The sequence below is a fragment of the Dryobates pubescens genome, chromosome 4 (assembly GCF_014839835.1).
Source record: "Dryobates pubescens isolate bDryPub1 chromosome 4, bDryPub1.pri, whole genome shotgun sequence".
Lineage (NCBI taxonomy): Eukaryota > Metazoa > Chordata > Aves > Piciformes > Picidae > Dryobates > Dryobates pubescens.
The window spans coordinates 24940580-24959232 of NC_071615.1; positions in this window are offsets into that span (position 1 = coordinate 24940580).

Genomic DNA, 18653 nt, shown 5'->3' on the forward strand with positions numbered 1-18653 from the left:
GTCTTTTGCTTAAATCAGGACAGGATAAAAGAAAATATGAGAATCCTAGCCTGGGCAACATGATATTTACAATGTCCTGAAAAAAAGAGATGAATGCAAAGAAAATATTTCTGTTCTTTTTTACATCCAGGGCTGCATCAAGAAGTGTGATCCTTTAGTTTACTCTGGGGAGACCACACCTGAAGTACTGTGTTCTGCTCCGGGGCACTGGTTTTGAGTTCAGCTTTTTTTTTTTGACAGCCCGTTTTTTGTGTGTGTCCAGCAGGTGTCACCCCTCCATAAGAATCGTACAAGGATTTTCCAAGCGTCCATCCTGAGCCAAGTTGAAGACAAAGCTTTCAGAAGCCATCACCTGCCTTGTCACTTAAATCCCTCCATGTAAAAGAAGGTACAAATTACCATACCATAGATTATTGATCTCTGAAAGGAAGGAAACGTCTCAAGAAGCAGTTTCCAGTTTGAACCTAGTTCAATCTGGAGAAAAACAATGGAGAGCACTGTAGTATCTCACAGAATTGCAGAACATCAGGGGTTGGGAGGGACCTCTGGAGATCATCCAGTCCAAGCCCCCTGCCAAAGCAGGGTCACCTAGGGCAGGCCACACAGGAATGCATCCAGCTGAGTTTTGAAAGTCTCCAGAGAAGGAGATTCCACAACCTCTCAAGTCAGCCTATTCTAATGTTCCATCACCCTCACTGTAAAGAAGTTTCTCCCTCTTGTTGAGGGAGAGCCTCAACTGGGCACCACCAAAAAGAGACCATCAGCTTCATGCTGATACCCACCTCTCAGATATTTATAGACATTGATAAGATCCCCTCTCAGCCTTCCCTTCTGAACACTATACATCCTCAGTTCTCTCAGTGTTTCTTCATAGGAGAGATATTCAAGTCCCCCTGTCATCCTTGTTGCTTTCCATTGGACTCTGTCTTGAACTGGGGAGCCCAAACCTGGACACGTTATTCTAGATGTGGTCTCACCAGGGCAGGAGGAGAACCTCACTAGAAGAAGAGACATTTTTACTCTGGAGCTGGCATGAAGGTAATTCACAGCCACTAGGCTATACTGAGATGGTTCAAGCAAGGCTTCTTTGATGAATTTGCACTTGATGGCAGCTTTTAAAATGTTTTGTGTATAGTCTTCCTTTGTTTTCTAGACAAAACCACTGTCTGCTTGGTGTCCTGTAGAAAAACTCATCTTTCTTTTACCTCAGCCAACTCCAACGTTTTTAGGTGGTGCTGGAGAAAATGAGGTGAAGTTTTGACAGTGTAGGAGCATGTGGTGCTACAGGCTGGGGTCGGAGTGGCTGGAGAACAGTCAAACAGAAAGGGACCTGGGGGTACTGATTGACAGCCAGCTGAGCATGAGCCAGCAGTGTGCCCAGGTGGCCAAGAAGGCCAATGGCATCCTGGCCTGCATCAGGAATAGTGTGGCCAGCAGAAGCAGGGAGGTCATTCTGCCCATGTACCCAGCACTGGTTAGCCCACACCTGGAGTCCTGTGTCCAGTTCTGGGGCCCTCAATTTAAGAAGGACATTGAGACTCTTGAATATGTCCAGAGAAGGGCAACAAGGCTGGGGAGAGGCCTCAAGCACAAGCCCTGTGAGAAGAGGCTGAGGGAGTTGGGGTTGTTTAGCCTGGAGAAGAGGAGGCTCAGAGGGGACTTTATTGCTCTCTACAACTACCTGAAGGGAGGTTGTAGCCAGCTGGGGGTTGGTCTCTTCTCCCAGGCAGCCAGCACCAGAACAAGAGGACACAGTCTCAAGATGCACCAGGGGAGGTTTAGGCTGGATGTTAGGAAGAAGTTCTTCAGAGAAAGAGTGATTGGCCATTGGAATGTGCTGCCCAGGGAGGTGGTGGAGTCACCATCCCTGGAGGTGTTTAGGAAGAGACTGGATGTGGCACTTGGTGCCATGGTTTAGTTGATTAGATGGTGTTGGACAATAGGTTGGACTCGGTGATCTCAAAGATCTTTTCCAACCTGGTCTGGTCTGGTCTATTCTATTCTATTCTATTCTATTCTATTCTATTCTATTCTATTCTATTCTATTCTATTCTATTCTATTCTATTCTATTCTATTCTAGCATTGTTTAGCCTGGCGAAGAGGAGGCTCAAGGGAGACCTTCTTGCTCTCTACGACTACTTGAAGAGAGGTTGTAGACAGGTGGGGGTTGGTCTCTTTTCCCAGGCAAGCAGCACCAGAACAAGAGGACACAGTCTCAAGCTGTGCCAGAGGAGGTTCAGACTGGATGTTAGGAAGAAATTCTACACAGACAGAGTGATTACCCATTGGAATGTGCTGCCCAGGGCAGTGGTGGAGTCACCATCATTGGAGGTGTTTAGGAGTAGACTTGATGGGGTGCTTGGTTTAGTTGATTAGGTGGTATCAGATGATGGTTTGGACGCTATGATCATGAGGGTCTCTTCCAACCTGGTCTGGTCTATCCTATCCTATCCTATCCTATCCTATCCTATCCTATCCTATCCTATCCTATCCTATCCTATCCTATCCTATCCTAGGCAACTTCCCAGCCACTGCTATATCACAGTATCACAGTATCACAGTAACTAAGGTTGGAAGAGACCCCAAGGATCATCAAGTCCAACCTGTAACGTAACTTAACTGATGGAAACTGCTTTCCTTTGCCTTTGTGAGGCTTAGTGCATGATGATGCTACAAATGCAGACCTTTCAGTCTTTGTATTTTGAATTTTGTTTCCTTATTTAGCATTTGCCTGCTGCAGGAAGGCACTAGATGAGTGTTAATTTGCAGGTTCTGAGTGAACGCTTCATGTGATCACTCTATTCCTGATAGTGTTCTGATTTACTTCCAATTTCTGTGTGTTTGAAATCTTGTGATTATTTTTTTTAAAATTTGATTTTATTTTCTAATCACATTATTAAATACTGGAAAAAGTTTGTGCTACATTCTCCACGATGCACATCTCAATATTTTTTTCTTGCTCCTGGATAATTTGGTTGTATGAGAGAGAAATAGTTGCAAAGCCTTCTCAAGAGAGTGTGTGAAGGCTGAGTTACTATGAGCTTATTTAAACCTGGACTTTAGGTGCAAAGTAGAAACAATAACTCAAAGGATAAACAATCTAAACTTCCTTGGATTACCCCAGCCTTTATATTTTCACACATACCCATATTTTAGCAAAACTCTGTAATTTGTTCTATGTCAAGAGCCACTTGTATCATTTTCATGAGACAGGTTGGTCTTGATGATCTTCGAGGTCTTTTCCAACGTTATTGATTCTATGACTCTAGCCAAGTACTAAGCTGCATTGCCAGCAGCAGTGCAGCTTGTTGTTCAGATGGTCCAGTTATACACTGAGTTGTTTTAGAGAACAAAATGTGGATGTGGTACCACCACCTTCTTACAGAATTTTTAGCTGACTCCTCATATTCTGCTTAAAGACTAGAGGAGAAAAATGAAAAGATCATAGTTCTTCAGCTTTCATCTTTTCTCTTCTCCCACCAGTTCCTAAAGGAGTGGTTAGAACATTTTTCTTTGCGTTTTCCCAATGTGATGCTATTTTTACCTTCTTGTCTTTATGTCTCACTGTTGCCAAGTTAGCTGACCCAGGAGCACGTGTCTGGTTTGCTCCTTGGACAGATCACACTGCCATCTCTGCCAGGCAGGAAATGGGGAATGCATATAAGGATTTGGGTAGGACCACTAGCAAACATCAGGAGCATATTTGTTAATCAACGGGAAATTACCAGCATGATATATAGCTGGAATAAAATATGGCCTCTCTGGGTTTTGAGCCCTAAGAGGTTAAGAAAGCAAAGCAAGTAATATGAAAAGGACATTGATTTGCTGCCACGAGTTTGAACAGAGAACTACCTAATCATAGCAAAAAGGAGTCCATGGACAGCAAATCTCAGGAATGTAGCCTGAAGCCTCATGCTCTGGAGAGGAGCCAATCGCAAAGCTCCCCTCCTTAACTTGAGTCCATTCACTAGGACACAGAGGCCATTTACAGATACTAAATTTTACTTAGTGGCTACGCTGCAAAAGCCAAAAATAAATCGATTTGGTATTTAGACTCCACAAATGTAGCTCACAATTTGCTTAAAGCTATGGTTCCCAGGCCTGTCAAGTAACTCAAGGTAAGATGCGTTCGGAAATAGACTAATTATCTCCGCAGGCTTTTGTGCAGCACATCTGTTGACACAGGCACGTTGTGGACACTACAGCGTATTTTGGTGCATAATGGGCATGCTAATCTTCTGTAAGCAATGAAGTATTACATTTTTATGAAAGAAGAAACAGCTGTGCTCCTAAGTGTCCCCTTCACTTTGAGTACAGGATGTTCATTATTTCAGCCTGCTGCATAATACAGGTCTCTATTTTTTGGGTTTCTTTTTCCCCCCCCCCCTTTGCCGGAATGACTGTGGTTGGAAAATATTTGTTGAAATCAGTAATGCCGGGTTCCAGAAGGAGTAAGCCATCCAGAAAGAAACACAAAGACAAATCTTATGTATCCATTCAAATATGTAGCCATTATTTAAATACTAGATAAGATATTTGAAGAATTTCCTTGATTTTTCTATTGTAGAGAAATATTTCCAGGCACTGTGTCACTCATTTTAATGGGGAGCTCAGACATGCCAGGACCCAAGCTACAGAACACACTGGGCTTTGTGACTTTAAGCATCAAGTAAGATGCAGCATGTGTGGTACGGAATAAAAATGAAAGGATTTGTTATTGTTAAGTATTTCATAGTTAAAGTTGAACAGCATTCCTATGTTGCTGCAGGTAGTTTACTTTTTCTCCTTGGAATTTTGTTTTACTTTCTTAAAATAGCATCTGTATTAGTGTTCAAGTCTGCATCAAGAATGCACTTTATCTCCCAATTGCTACCACTTGAAATGTTTTAGTTCATATCCTGAAATAGTCGTTGAGTGTATGATCGACTTCTCTTTCCCCCTTCCTCCCCCAAGCCTGTAAATCCATATCAGAAAATGTGCCCCAAAAGTGCACCTAGTGCACTCTGACCACTGATAGGTAGTAGATCTTAGATGGCCAGACTAAAGCTATTCCAAAGTGACACACCCCCCACACCCCTCCCCATACATGTTGCGGACACGGAGTTCTCAGCACTTGCACTTACCGTGATGTATTACTTGCTAATGCTGACAAAAACTGGGATGCCATGAAAAAACTCCAAAATAACAAAAACAACAACAACAAAAATACACTAGAACTGCAAAATACTTGGGCTAGAAGGATTTTACAGCTCTTGCAGATCTCAGTGGGGAATGTACTAGATTGTAAGCTAATGAACTGAGAGGAGGAAAAGAATCGTCCTCCTGTTTTAGTTAACGGTTTGGAGGTTTCAGGTTGTGGCCTGCTGTATCTGCATAGCATCACCAGTGCCTTGTGATCAGCCTAGGCAGACCATTCTTGTTGTGATATTAGTTAACCATTTTTTTTTCAGAGGTGTGATTGTAATGATGACTAAGAGGGAAAACTTGCTGTACAGATTAGCCCAGTGTTGCTCTTTCTTACTAGTAGCAGAAGAAAATGGTTTGCAAACATCATAATGACGCTGAGCATGTTTATGACTTCATGCTGTGGTTCAGCCTCAGCTGATAGCCAAACTCCCACCCAGCTTCTTGTTCATCCTCTCTCTCTCCCAAATGGGGGAAATAGAAGAAGAAAAGCAGGAATGAGAAAGATTATGGCTTGAGATAAAGATGGGGAGATTGCTTATCAGACACTGTTGTGGGCAAAACAGGCTCGTCCTGGGGAAAATTAATTTAATTGATTGGCAATTAGAAGGGTAATCACCTATTTTAGTAGTGGGAAACAAAGACAAATTAAAACAGCACCTTTCCTTTCCCTTTTCCTAGACTCATCTTCACTCCTTCTCTCTAAGCTCCCATGACCCCCCAGCCACAAATGATTCAGGGGTCATGAGGAATGAGTGGCTGCAGTCAGTACATGACAGCTCCTCTCTGCTGCCCCTTTCTCTCACATGCTTCCTCTGCTCCAGCATGGGTCCTCTTACAGGCTGAAGCTCCTCTCAAGAGACTCTGCGCTGGTGTGGACACTACACAGGCTGCAGTACCTTCAGGAGTACCCATCTGCTCCAGCATCGGGTTGTTCATGGATTGCAATGACTATCCAAACTGGTGCAGGTCCTCCATGAACTGCAGGGAATCCATGGTCTGGCGCCTGGAGCATCTCTTCCTTCTCCCTCTCCTCTTTCTTTGAAGTGTTTGCTCTGCTTCTCAGTCCATTGTGTGTGTGTGTTTATTATTCTTTCTTTCTCTCTGTGGGGGTTTCTTTTCGTATACACATACTTACAAATGTGCTAAAGAAGCACAGAAGACTTCATTGGTCTATGATGAGTCTGCCCAGAACTGGCAGTGACTAGCCTAGGGCAGCCCCTAGCCTCTTCCTAGAGAAGCCACCCCTGTAGCCCTCTTGCTGCCAACATCATGCTACCTACACCAGATACACTTCTGTACAGTTGAAAGCCTATAGTGGGATTTCAAAGTAGTGTGTCTGGTGGGGTGAAAAGGATAAATCTTGACTGACTCATTTATTCTGACCTACAGAGTAGGAGCATGGTACCTATCTGCTAACAGAAAGGGAGCAAAAGGAGAGGTTATTGTATACAGGTTTCCTCAGCAATTATAGAAGATATACATAGAATAAAATTTCTGCTCTATCTTTACTCACCTCTGTTTGTATTTTGCCTGCCTTCGGACATTTCACACGTACTAAGGCTAGGTGAGTACTGAAGTTGCATTAATGGCATGTTGCTGGAAGAACCTTGGAGTATAAGAAACTTGTTAGAAAGAGAGGAGCAAGCTGTGTTGGAATCTCACAGAATGTCATCACTGCCAAGGGACCTTTCCCTCAGCCCATGTGTACTATGTATTTGAGAAGGGATTCATTTATTCAGACCATGGGTACTGTGTGTTTGGGAGGGGAATAATTTATTGTGAGAATATCTAAATCTGTGGTATCTGTTAGGAAATAGGACTTGCATTCCTGCAGAATATCAGAAAGGGAGAAAGAGTTTATCCATGGTCTTTTAGTTTACAGTTATTCTCCTTGGTAGTTAGTTACTGATGTTTGTGTATCAAAGAGAAATGGTCTATTGACAGTGTAGTTTTGTTTTAAAGAACACAGTGACCGTGAAAGCTCATTTATAGCCTTAAAGACTGGAGATGTGTCTCTGCTATTATACAGTAAAAGAAATACTCTGATTTTTATACGTCTTCAGCATACCTCAGCTGAACCTGTTTTGCCATTATTGGCAACTCATCATCCTTCAGGCCTAGATCTACAAAAGCTTCACAGCTCCCACTGGGAGTTAAGCATAAGAAAAACATCAAAATGTATTAGGAACACTAGCAAATCTGCATCTTTGTGTTATCATTTCATCTAATTAAGCACACTCAGACTTAGGCAAAGTAGTATGGTCCTACAACATCCAAAATAGAGACCCTGTAAATTGTTTCAGGACTGTGTATAACATACTTATTACAATACATGCCTGAAATACAACATATATTAGCTAAGGAGCACCAAATTTGTAGCCCAGCTGTCCTGGTTTAACCCTGGTAGGCAGTTTAAGCCCTGTACAACTGCTCATTTACTCTCCTGCAGTGGAGTAGGGGAGAGAATCAGAAATGTAAATGTGGGGAGACTAGTGGCTTGAGATGAAGACATCTCAACAGGTAAAACAAAGGTTGCACGTGTGAGAAGAAGAAAATGAGCTGACTTAGTACTTCCCACTGACAGGCAGGCATTTATATACTGCTAGAAAAGCAGGGCTTCATCAAGCATACCAGCTACTTGGGAAGACAGATTCCACAGCTCCAAATATCCCCCCTTCCTTTCCTCCAGCTTTTATTGCTGAGCATGACACTGTATGGGCTGGGATATTCCTTTGGTCAGTTGGGGTCAGCTGTCCAAGCTGTGTCCCCTCCCAAACTCTTGTGTGAGAAAGGGAGCAGTCCTTGACACTGCGTAAGCACTGCTCAGCAATAACTAAAATATGGGTGTTATCGACACTCTTTTGGTCATAAATCCAGACCATAGCACCATAGGACCTGCTAGAAAGAAAATGAACTCTGACACAACTAAACCACTACACCAGCTTTAATGCTTGAGTTTCCTTCATTGACCTGTGCAGATGTTCTGAACTGGAGCTGCTGTAATATTTAGAACTTCACAGAATCATTCAGGTAGGAAAAGTCCCTTGAGATCATCAGGTCCAAATGTTAACCCGACTCCACCAAGTTCAGCACTAAACCAGATTGTTAAGTGCCATATCTAAATGACTCTTAAACACATCCAGGGATGGTGACTCAACCACCTCCCTGGGCAGACTGTTCCAATGCTTGACTACACTTTCACTGAGAATTTTTTTCCTAATGTCTAGTCTAAACCTACCCTGGTGCAGCTTGAGACCATTACCTTTTGTTCTACCACTAATTACCTGTGAGAAGAGACTAGCACCTCTCTCTCTATATTGTCCTGTCAGGTTTTAGTAGATGGTGATGGAATCATAGAATCAATAAGGTTGGAAGAGACCTCAAAGATCAAGTCCAACCTGTCACCCAAGGCCTCATGACTACTAAACCATGGCACCAAGTGCCATGTCCAGTCCCCTCTTGAACACCTCCAGCCTCCTTTTCCTCAAACTAAACAGTTCCAGTTCCCTCAACCACTCTTATTCTCTTATTTTTAGACTTATTCTCTAGACCCTTCACCAGCACAGTTGCTCTTCTTTGCACCCTCTCCAGCACCTCAATGTCTTTCTTGTGCTCAAGTTGTCTTATCTGACTTTCCAATATCAGAAAATGTTTACAAAGTTGTTGCCACAGCACAGCCTTAGGAATATAGAAAACAGACTGGAAAGATCCTTTTAAAAGCACAGAAATCATCAGTCTAGGTTTGAAACAATTGTCTAGACCTTTTTCTCACCTCCTAGCAATTTCCTGCATCACCAAGTAGTGGTGTAAGAAAGGGTTTCTAAATTATACTCTTTTCTACTACAGGTAGTATTACATTTAAACAGAGCATCTCTTTGTGTTCCTGTAGGGAATGACTTTTTCATTAGTCATTAGGATACTTTTTTTTCTTTTGGTGACTAAAACTTAGAGGAGAAAAATATGGATAAAATATTCAGGTTTTTAAGCTTAAAAAAAGGAAAAGATTGAAGAACTTGGCTGGCTTCTTATAATAATATACTTTAATTGGTGAAAATGGGGGAGGACAAAAATGTTGCTTTCAATTTGTGTGCCCTGAAATATTTAGAGAGAACTTTCATTATGCTTTATATAACATGGTTTTGACTGCTAGGAATGTCTCAAATGATGTATAAATAGTTCATTTTAAATGTTTTTCATTAAATGTGCTAACTGGTAACTGGGAAGGTATTTTGATTTCCTTTTGAAGGGTGAGTTCTGGTAACTGCACATCTGCACTTGGAATGGCAGCACGCAGCTTTTGCCACTCACTTTATGACACAAGTTACTCCTGGCACAAGATAATGCTAGTGCAGTGACACTCATGCCTCTTTGATTCCTGAGTTCTGGAGTGATGATGCACTTCTCTATGGGGCAAATTTTATACTTCAGAACTGGTGTCACAATATATTAAGTACTGTCCATCAATGAGAAATTGCAGTTTCATAATGTCACATACCTGATGCAGAAGCTTAGCAACCCTTCTGCAGGCATTGCTGCCAAACTCACTGTGGCAAGAGCTCTTGGCCTGCCTCCCCACCAGGTGGGCATTCTCAGTTGATGCTTTGCTGTTTCTGCTTCACTGCCACGTGGTTTTCAGTACATGCTGATTTGCTCCTATTTGTCTAATAGTTTGTCTAACTAATTCACTGCTATGGCTGAGATGTGGAAGACATAGACATTGGACATAAAATCAGGTCACAGAGAGATCCAGCATGAAGAAATTCAGCAAAAAGCATATAATTTGGGTTCATGTTTGGTTTTTAATCTGTCTATTGGGCCAAGATGGAAGCTGTGTGTGATGGGTGGACCTTGGCTAGCTGCCAGGTGCTCAGCAAGCTGCTCTATCGTTCTGCTTCCTCAATAGGACAGGGGAGAAAGTACAATGAAGAGCTCATGGCTTGAGGAAAGGACAGGAAGGTCACCTAACAGTTGCCATCACAGGCAAACCAAACTCAACTTGGGGAAACTAATTTATTGCCAATAATGAGAAATAAGAACAAATTTAAAATGTCTTTTTCCTAAGCTCAGCTTCACTCCTGACTTCTCTACTACCTCCTCCCTGGAAGCAGTGAAGTTGGATGGGGAATGGGTATTGTGGTCAGTTCATGCTATCTTCGGTGCTCCCACTTCCTCTGTTTTAGTGTGGGTTCTTAATGGTCATCTCCAGTGTGGGTCCTTAACGGTCATCTCCAGTGTGGGTCCTTCTCATGCTCCACAGTTCTTCAAGAGTTTCTCTAGCATGGTCCTTTACATGTGGCTAGTCCTATTCCTACAGAATTCTCTCCCTTCCTCCCAGGATTCTGCTCCAACCTAGGCTCTCTATGGGTATCAGCTTCTTTCAGGGCCTTTCCACCTGCCCTGCCATGGTATCCTCCATGGGCTGTAGCGTGGATATCTGTTCTGCCATGGACCTCTTTAGCTGCAGGAGAAAAACTGCATCACTCTGGTCTACACCACAGGCTTCAGGAGAATCTCTGCTCTGGCTCCTGGAGCACCTCCTTCTTTTCCCTCTTCACTCCCCTTGGTGTCTGCAGAGTTATCTCATACATTCTCTCCACCAGCTACTGTTGCACAGCTTTTCTACTCTTTCTTAAGTATGTTGTCACAGAAGGCCTGCCAACACCTCTGCTTGACTCAGCTTTGGCCAGCATTGGGCCCATGGAGCAGGCTGACCTGTCACTTTCCAGCATGGGAGCAGCTTTCTGGCATCTTCTTGCAGAGTTCACCCCTGAAGCCCCTTCCTCTACCAAAACTTTGCCACATAAAATAAATGATAGGATGCATTGGATTGGAAGTGACACTTGATGGTCATCTTGTCCAACTCCCAAATGACTGTGAAACACCACCACAGTAACTGTTACATATATTTGCTCATTTAAAATACATGTGTGTGCATTTAGGTAGGCATTTCCATTTCAGAAAAGCTGACTCTCGAACAGTTTAGGCAATAACAGGGTCAATTCAGGCTTACCTAATGTGGCTTACCTAACATTTGGGGTTTTTGTTGTAGCCAAGAGCAGGTTTGCTCTGTAGCAGATGTTGCCACAGGAATGTCATCAGGGTTCAGAGTATCATGGTCACCATAGAGTATCTCTCTAATGGCAAACTCTCTCAGATGCTTAATTCCCTCATCTATGGTAGTCCAGGGCTTAGGATTCCATGGAAGATCATCTTGGGAAGGGTATCTCAGGGAAACCGCCATTAAAAGGCGTATCCACAGATTAACCTTACCGAGAATCCTGGCTAGATGTCTATCTATTCCATTATCCTTTGAGAGAGTTCCTAGCTGAGCTGCTGACTTGTCTCCCACTATTAGAGCTGGAGCACCTGTATCATAACACCTAGCAAGCCAAGATAGGATGGGTTCCTTATCTGCTCTGAGGTAATCTTTGCGGACATTGCGAATCTCCTCCCTCGGTGATGAGCATTCGGTGATGTCATCTTGCTCTCCATCTATCACATCTTCCTGAACCTTTTGTCCCCATAATCCTGCTGTCACTCTCCTAAGGACCTCTTTAAGCTGAAAAGCACCACTGCCAGCTGCTGTCTTAGCTGCATCTCCATCCTGTGATGATCTCAATAGCTCAGCTATATCTCTAAGACAAATCTTCTCCTCATCTCCAGCAGGCCCTTTCCCAGCAGAGGTTCCCTCACCAGGATCAGTCTGTCTAGTAGAGGTTCCCTCACCGGGATCAGTCTCCTGCTCTTCTCCTCCATTAGCTCCACTAGCTCCTGGATCAGCTTTGGCCTTTCCACCTCTGGTCTTTAAGACTGCTATTTGTTTAACTGGAGCTGTGTTTGAATTTACAGCCATCCTGATAGAAGCTGACAGGTCTTGATCTAAATCAGCCGCCGTGGGGGCCCCTTCCGGTCCTGTCATGGCGGATGGAAATGACCTTGCCTCACTACCGGTCGCCATCTTGGGAATGGGAGCCGCCCCTGGCTGCTTGCCGAAGTCATAGAGTGGAGCATTTAACGCAGCTTTGCCAATAGGTTTTGCTATTTTTCTAACTGACGCAGCCCCTTCCTCGTCACTCAAGGACTCTGGGGCAGATTTAGAGGAACGCCTACGCTTCCTAGATTTTTGCTTAATCACAAAACATGGTCGAGAAACCTTTTTCTCTCTATGCAGAGCCCACAGCAGATAGACATTAATTATCAGCAACAGCAGGATTACACCCATCAAATAAATCAGCTTAAGATCCCAGCCAGCACTTAAAGTTACTCTTTGACCTCCTGAAGCGTTAAACTCCCTTATCTCGATTGGCAAAGTGGAAGACGTTCTATTGCCGTAATTAGTGAGCCGAAAAAAACCCAAACAGTGTTTATACAACAGCTGGATCCTATGCATAAACCACAAATAGATTTTACGCATTAAATATTTACCTATCTGGTCTAACATCAACCCAATGCAGTACTGGTAGACCAATATAGAACACACGGAAAACAGCAACTGCTTAAAAACCCACAACATCTTAATTTCGTTTCTCCGGCTGAGACAAGCAATAAATCAACTTAATTACTTAATTATCGAGCCCCACGTTGGGCGCCAATAAAAAAAAGGAGTGTGGTGGTTTGAAAGGAAAGGCTCTGCTTTCCCTCCCCCACTGAGAAAGAGACCACGGCTAAACCTGGTCGGAGAAATGAGAGTATATTTTACAAGGAAACAGATTATATGTAACACAACAAATACAGGGATTTTACAGTATATACAGCAAATAAACTCAACCAGAAACCAGACCCCCCACAGAGGGGGCTTCCCCCTATGGCCTCTTCACCCCCCTACCTCCCTTCCCCCCCAAAGAGGTAGAAGACGAGAAGAAAGGGGAGTTAGTACAGCAAGCGGAGGCCTATGCACAGGGAGTTAGTTCTTATCTTTTGGCAAGAAGCCCAGAAGCAGATCCAGCCGAAAGGGACAGCGAAGAAAGGAAGACTGAGAGAAAGTTCCCAGCTCCCCCGGGTCCAATCTGACCTCCCACAATCCTTGGCCAATGAAATTCGTTTAGAATACCAAAACATTTTACAAACATTTAGCCAGTGTGCCCCTTTCTTAAAGGCACAGCGTCAAACGGCCACAGCTGTGTTGCTTTATCTCCATGTAGGACAGAAGTTCTGATTTTCAGTTGATGTTGGATGTATCTCTGTACAACTTCTGAGTGCTGGTGAGGATTGTATGACAGCCAATAGAGAAGCAGAGTTGCTTTTCAGCCACATTATGTTTATTATGAGGGATTAGTTAGAAAATTATGGAGCATTCAGAAATTGTGATGGGCTTGAAAAGCATCATGCTTCATGTGTTTAAGATATATTTTAAAATAGAATAGAACAGAACAGAACAGAATAGAACAGAATAGAATAGAATAGAATAGAATAGAATAGAATAGAATAGAATAGAATAGAACTAACCAGGTTGGAAAAGACCTTTGAGATCATCAAGTTCAACCTGTCAGCCAACATCATCTAATCAACTAAACCATGGCACCAAGCACCCCATCCAGTCTCTTCCTAAACACCTCCAGTGATGGTGACTCCACCACCTCCCTGAGCAGCCCATTCCAATGGTCAATCACTCTTTCTGTGAAGAACTTCTTCCTAACATCCAGCCTAAACCTCCCCTGGCACAGCTTGAGACTGTGCCCTCCTGCTCTGGTGCTCACCAACTTCTACTCTCAATCACATTATTATATATGTAGAATAACTGTAATCAAGTTAAAATAATAAGAAACATAAACCCTTCAGGTAGTTGTAGACAGCAATAAGGTCTCCTCTGAGCCTCCTCTTCTCCAGGCTAAGCAACCCCAGCTCCCTCAGCCTCTCCTCATAGGGCTTGTAAATTATGGATATAAAGCCTGTGGGCCACAGTACCACTGGCAGATCCCAGTGACATTAAGCAATAACTGCAAGGATGTTTACAACAAAATTAATTCAGTGCATTCCATGCAGCTAATGGTTTCCAAAATTCTTATATATGTAGTACCTGTGTGAACTGGAGTTTGCATCAGGAAATCCCCAAATGGTGTCCATAAATGATAGTTGGACCTTGATCTGTAATCACTAACATATGCTAGCTGACTAAAAAGTATTAACCATTCTGTCCATTAATTACCATCATATCATCCACCATTAGCCCCTCCAGTTTCAAGCTGTAATAAGCCACAAGGCCAGTAGATGGACCCAAAGATATAAAATCCATGAGGATATAAAAGTACAATTCCCACAAAAGCTATCTGTACATTGACCACATTGCTTTTATTTCTCTGTAGTGAATGACCGTTTCCTGCTTGTTTGCATTGTCCTCCTGCTGCATGGCCTTGGATAGAGTTCCTTTTTGATCCTGTGCTTATGCTTTTTTATGTCTTTATTCCAAGGAAAAAATAAGTGACAGTCAGATGGATCAGAAACAGCATGGCCAGCAGGTCTAGGGAAGTGATTGTCCCTCTATACTCTGGTGGCTGCACTTTGCATACTGTGTTCAGTTTTGAGAAGAACATTGAAATGCTGGACATGTGCAGAGAAGGGCAATGAAGCTGGTGAAGGGTCTAGAGCACAAGCCTTCTGAGAAGCAGCTGAGGGATCTGGGTTTATTTAGTCTGGAGAAGAGGAGGCTGAGGGAAACCATCTCACTCCCTACAGTTCCCTTAATGGAGGTTTGAGCTAGATGGGGTTGGTCTCTTCTCCCATGGAATATGTGATAGGATGAGAGGAAATGGCCTCAAGTTGCACCAGGTTTAGAGTGGATATTTAGAATAGAATAGATTAGAATAGAATAGAATTAACCAGGTTGGAAAAGACCTTTGAGTCCAACACATCATCCAACACTATCTAATCAACTAAACCATGGCACCAAGCGCCCCATCCAGTCTCTAACATTAGTGGAAATGTCTTCTCTGAAAGGGTGATTAAGCATTATGAGATGCAACCCTGGGAAGTGGTGGAAACTCTGTTCCTGGAAGTGTTCAGAAAGGAGGCAGATGTGGTGCTGAGGGTTCAGCAGTGGACTTGGCAGTGTTAGGTTAACAGCTGGGCTCAGTGATCCTAAAGATCTTTCCCAACCTTCATGATTCCATGAAATAGCAGGTTACTTTGAAGACCTTGAAAAAGTGGTAGTAGAGAACAGGGCAGAATGCTAACTTCTGAAATATTTCTATGAAAAAAAAAAAAGCAGCTAAGGATCTATTTGTGAGAGTATCTTCTAACAGGAATACAAGGAAAGTTGTTAACTATCTGGTAATGAGAATACAAGTTGAACTCCTCAAGCTCTGTCTTTAAGTTGCCTGGAGATTCCTTTAGACAGGTAGAGTTATTAATTCTAAATGAAAGCAGATTCATTAGGACTTTCTTGTTTTATATGGAAATTGGGTGGGTAATTTATCGAGGACAAGATTTGTCATGAGCTTTTCAGTACTTCCTAGCTTTAATTGACTGGAAAACTTCCACAAGTGTAGCCTTTCTTGTGGTATTCAGACATTCCTTTCTGGCTGAAACGGAAAATTTAAAATCTACTTTTTAAAATTAAGGAGGGAGGTGGAGGTGGAAGTGCTGAACCTCTGAACTCAACAAGATTTGTACTACTGTTAAAGGACAAGCAAAAGCTTTAAGGTAGCTCCAATTTAATTGTCCCCAGGCTCTGGCTGTTGTGGGTTTTTTTAGTGGTATGGGAGAAAGTGTGGGGTTCATGGATCTGATGACCCATATAATTTGATCTCAAAGAAAGATTTAAGAGAGATCATGTGAACTCCCCACTGCTTCATACGAAGTCTGTGACTATTTTTTTTAATATCTTATGCCCCTCTATTGCCTCTTCAGATAAAGAACTGTGATTCTGCCCCTGAACTCAGCACTGGTTAGGCAACACCTTGAGTACTGTGTCCAGTTCTTGGCCCCTCAAATTAAGAAGGACATTGAGACACTTGAACGTGTCCAGAGAAGGGCAATGAGGCTGGTTTTAACTTGATTTTTAACTTGCTGATACTCTGCATCAAGTGTCCTTATAGTTATGGTGGCAGCTCTCATAGGTAGTAGATATCTCATCCCACAGCACTGTTTCTTGCAGAACAATTACCTTTGTGTGATTCAAATGCCTACCAAAAATGGAAAAGTCATATTTTAAAATGGATTTATCTACAAATATGTTAAAGAAACCTCAATAAAATGATGGCATGAGGTAAAAATCTTGTTAAATATGTTAGAAGGTTTCCCACCATCTGTAGTGCATGGGAAATAATTTTAGCCTTGATGGAGAAATCAATTTTAGCTTTGATGGCAAGGGAGGACAGAAGAAATAGGAGTCTGGTGGCTTGACCTTATTGCTGTCTACAACTACCTGAAGGGCGGTTGTAGCCAGGAGGCGGTTGATCTCTTCTCCCAGGCAACCAGCACCAGAACAAGAGGACACAGTCCCAAGCTGTGCCAGGGATAGTTTAGGCTCGAGGTGAGGAGAAAGTTCTTCACAGAGAGAGTTGTTAGGCACTGGGATGTGCTGCCCAGGGAGGTGGTGGAGTCACCATCCCTGGAGGTGTTTAAGAGGGGATTGGACGTAGCACTTGGTGCCATGGTTTAGTCATGAGGTGTCTGTGGTGATGGGTTGGACTTGATCTTTGAGGTCTCTTCCAACCTTGGTGATTCTGTGATTCCCTGATTTCACAAGCACCCGAGGGATTTCAGCACACAACTTTGAAGTGCCAAAATTAATAGGATTTGTGTGTCCTTAGGCATTTTTGACAAATCTGCCCTTACTTCACTGAAATCCTGATTTAGCTAAGCAAGGAGCTCTATGGTTTACTAAAGTTTAGCCCTGAGCTTAATACCAAAAGCTTTGGTTTAGGTAGTGTGGAACAGAACGTAACTTTATTGAACTCCAGTGTACAGCTTTTATTATTTGTTTTTTACACTCCTAAATGAAAAAGAAAAAAAAAAAAAAGAATCACATTATCATCTGAATATCCTGAGAGTTCTGGAAGTGTTTGGATCTATTCTGTATTCTGATCTATTCTTGCATTGGATCAATTCTCGGATCTATTCTTGTATTCTATTCTGATCTATTCTAAAACTGAAACGGACAAACAAATGACTGCAGCTGCAATTTCTTATCAACACCACATTCATGGCCAAAGATTCTTTTTTTTTACAGTGTTAAAATTCAGAGGTTGCTTCTTTTACATGTCTGATTCACTGGTTTAGAGGTTCCCTGTGATGGAAAGATGACTCTAGTATTCAGAGTTATTAGGAAGGAGTTTTATTCAGGCTCCTGCCAAGTGTTCTGGAAGTATCATTGTTGTTCCTGTCACAATTTACTTTCTGTGTGCATGTTGTCTACATCACTTGCTTAGCATGTTAGTATCTGGAAGTGCCTGTTTTCTCAGCCCTTCAGCTTTGTGAAATATAGTCCCAGGTGTACAATAATGTGCCATATTTATCTCCTCTCTAGTTCCTAGTACACAGAGTCATTGCATAACTGTTCTGTTCTGGACTGTAAGAATTCCAGGAAATATAAAGCTGAGCTCTTGAATACTGATGCTGTACCTTCCTTGTGTCAGAAATGTTGAGAGTGTCACGTTCAAAACCTTCTAGATAAGCTTATGGAAATTTTAGTGACAAATAAGAGCTGCTGTTCATTCTATTCTGGACATGAAAACATTCTTGTATCTACCAAAGCCAAAACACACTCTCTTTTCTTAAGTATGAAATTGTCATGGCCATGTAATTCAGAGCATTTTGTTTAATGGGCCACAAGAGGTAATGAGAGAAACCACAGTATATTCTTCTATTTCCCTTCATATAAAAATACATATATTTAATATATTAATATATTTAAAAAAAAAAAAGAGGAAGAAATAAAATACAATGAACTGCAGCAATACCTCATTTCCCACATCGCTGGGCTTTAGAGTACACCAGTGCTAACAACATCGAATTTCTGTCATAGTAATACTTACCTGGGGTGCATTAAGAGGAGTGTGTCCAGCAGACAGAGGGAGGTTCTCCTCCCCTTCTACTCTGCCCTGGTGAGACCTCACCTGGAATATTGTGTCCAGTTCTGGGTTGCCCAGTTCAAGAGGGACAGGGATCTACTTGAGAGAGTCCAACAGAGAGCTACCAGAATGATGAAGGGACTGGAGCACTGCATTATGAGGAGAGGCTGAGAGCCTTGGGGTTTTTCAGTCTGGAGAAGAGATGACTGAGAGGGCATTTAATAAATGTTCATAAATATCTGAGGGCTGGATATTGAGAGGGAGGGGACAGGCTCTTCTCCATTGCATCCTGTGATAGGACAAGGGGTAATGGATATAAACTCCAGCACAGGAGGTTCCACCTCAACATGAAGAGCAATTTCTTCACTGTGAGGGTCGTAGAGCACTGGAGCAGGCTGCCCTGAGAGATTGTGGAGTCTCCTTCTCTGGAGATTTTCAAGACCCATCTGGATGCG